Raw genomic sequence first — 3,279 nt, forward strand, 5'->3', positions numbered from 1 at the left:
CTGGTTTGTCCTAATGCAGTGCTTTTGTTTTTCTAGCTAGACGACAAGAGACGAGCAGCCGAGACTTGAGTCCAGATGATGTGATGATGCAGTTCAGTTATTTATTTTTACATTTTCTTATGGTTTAATTATCAACGATCTGGTCGGTCTTATTTTCTTTTATTTAATTTTTATTTGTGAAATTTAACAGATTTTTTTTTTGTTTACCAAACAACTTACAGGGTTTTATTAAGTTGTGGTACGGCACATTTTTTTTGTTGATATTGCTGAACGTATATTAAAGTACTCCACATGTCAAGTTGTTGGTCTGTGTATTTTCAATTTAGAGGGAGCCAACTGGGAACGACAGGTATTTTCATTACACTGCTAGACTGAGAATTACTCATAAATATTGATTTTGGTGGTCTGTAAATATACATGTACCCAATGATGTATATAAATACTGGATTGATAATACTATGTTTTGGCCATATTGGCTCTCCCTAGTAAGAATAGTCCACCATTTAAAGCAAATGTATTTATAAAGCCCTTCTTACATCAGCTGATGTCACAAAGTGCTGTACAGAAACCCAGTCTAAAACCCCAAACAGCAAACAATGCAGGTGTAGAAGCACGGTGGCTAGAGAAAAACTCCCTAGAAAGGCCAGAACATAGGAAGAAACCTAGAGAGGAACCAGGCTATGTGGGGTGGCCAGTCCTCTTCTGGCTGTGCCGGGTGGAGATTATAACAGAACATGGCCAAGATGTTCAAATGTTCATAAATGTCCAGCAGGGTCGTATAATAATAATAATCACAGTGAACAGGTCAGGATTCCATAGCCGCAGGCAGAACAGTTGTAACTGGAGCAGCAGCACAGCCAGGTGGACTGGGGACAGCAAGGAGTCATCATGCCAGGTAGTCCTGAGGCATGGTCCTAGGGCTCAGGTCCTTTGAGAGAGAAAAAGAAAGAGAATTCGAGAGAGCATACTTAAATTCACACAGGACACCGGATAAGACAGGAGAAATACTGCCTCCACCTGTTTGCTTAGAAATTCTAGGGACAATAAGGAGGCCTGCGTCTTGTGACCGTAGCGTACGTGTAGGTATGTACGGCAGGACCAAATTGGAAAGAAATGAAATTCTACAGTATTTCAATTAAATGTTTACTTAAAGGACAAAATTGCATGCATTTACATGTATGTTTTGATTACAGTGGGGAGAGTAACATTAGCCGTCTCAAAATATTAAGGGATTTTCATAAGATGTTTTTCATTATTTGTTTGTATGTATCTCACATATAATTTAAAAGTCTGCATTAATGTGTCTGTAATAGAATAGATGTGCCAAAAATGAATATAGACATTTAATAAATGCATTTCTATATCTTCGTAAATAATGGTGGGGGAGAGCCAAGATGGAGGCAAGGTGGCTTCAACACAATGGTGAGGGAGAGCCAAGATGGAGGCACAGTGGCTTCAACACAATGGTGAGTGAGAGCCAAGATGGAGGCACAGTGGCTTCAACATAATGGTGAGGGAGAGTCAAGATGGAGGCACGGTGGCTTCAACACAATGGGGAGGGAGAGCCAAGATGGAGGCACAGTGGCTTCAACACAATGGTGAGGGAGAGCCAAGATGGAGGCACAGTGGCTTCAACACAATGGTGAGTGAGAGCCAAGATGGAGGCACAGTGGCTTCAACACAATGGTGAGGGAGAGCCAAGATGGAGGCAAGGTGGCTTCAACACAATGGTGAGGGAGAGCCAAGATGGAGGCACAGTGGCTTCAACACAATGGTGAGGGAGAGCCAAGATGGAGGCAAGGTGGCTTCAACACAATGGTGAGGGAGAGCCAAGATGGAGGCACAGTGGCTTCAACATAATGGTGAGGGAGAGCCAAGATGGAGGCACAGTGGCTTCAACACAATGGTGAAGAAGAGCCAAGATGGAGGCAAGGTGGCTTCAACACAATGGTGAGGGAGAGCCAAGATGGAGGCACAGTGGCTTCAACACAATGGTGAGGGAGAGCCAAGATGGAGGCACAGTGGCTTCAACACAATGGTGAGGGAGAGCCAAGATGGAGGCACAGTGGCTTCAACACAATGGTGAAGGAGAGCCAAGATGGAGGCACAGTGGCTTCAACACAATGGTGAGTGAGAGCCAAGATGGAGGCAAGGTGGCTTCAACACAATGGTGAGGGAGAGCCAAGATGGAGGCACAGTGGCTTCAACACAATGGTGAGGGAGAGCCAAGATGGAGGCACAGTGGCTTCAACACAATGGTGAGGGAGAGCCAAGATGGAGGCAAGGTGGCTTCAACACAATGGTGAGGGAGAGCCAAGATGGAGGCACAGTGGCTTCAACATAATGGTGAAGGAGAGCCAAGATGGAGGCAAGGTGGCTTCAACACAATGGTGAGGGCGAGCCAAGATGGAGGCAAGGTGGCTTCAACACAATGGTGAGGGAGAGCCAAGATGGAGGCACATTGGCTTCAACACAATGGTGAGGGAGAGCCAAGATGGAGGCAAGGTGGCTTCAACACAATGGTGAGGGAGAGCCAAGATGGAGGCACAGTGGCTTCAACACAATGGTAAAGGAGAAACCAAGATGGAGGCACAGTGGCTTCAACACAATGGTGAGGGAGAACCAAGATGGAGGCACAGTGGCTTCAACATAATGGTGAGGGAGAGCCAAGATGGAGGCACAGTGGCTTCAACACAATGGTGAGGGAGAGCCAAGATGGAGGCAAGGTGGCTTCAACACAATGGTGAGGGCGAGCCAAGATGGAGGCAAGGTGGCTTCAACACAATGGGGAGGGAGAGCCAAGATGGAGGCACATTGGCTTCAACACAATGGTGAGGGAGAGCCAAGATGGAGGCACAGTGGCTTCAACACAATGGTGAGCGAGAGCCAAGATGGAGGCACAGTGGCTTCAACACAATGGTGAAGGAGAGCCAAGATGGAGGCACAGTGGCTTCAACACAATGGTGAGGGAGAGCCAAGATGGAGGCACAGTGGCTTCAACACAATGGTGAGGGAGAGCCAAGATGGAGGCACGCTGGCTTCAACACAATGGTGAGGGAGAGCCAAGATGGAGGCACGCTGGCTTCAACACAATTGTGAGGGAGAGCCAAGATGGAGGCAAGGTGGCTTCAACACAATGGTGAGGGAGAGCCAAGATGGAGGCACAGTGGCTTCAACACAATGGTGAGGGAGAGCCAAGATGGAGGCACAGTGGCTTCAACACAATGGTGAAGAAGAGCCAAGATGGAGGCAAGGTGGCTTCAACACAATGGTGAGGGA

This window comes from Oncorhynchus gorbuscha, linkage group LG12 (assembly GCF_021184085.1).
Source record: "Oncorhynchus gorbuscha isolate QuinsamMale2020 ecotype Even-year linkage group LG12, OgorEven_v1.0, whole genome shotgun sequence".
Lineage (NCBI taxonomy): Eukaryota > Metazoa > Chordata > Actinopteri > Salmoniformes > Salmonidae > Oncorhynchus > Oncorhynchus gorbuscha.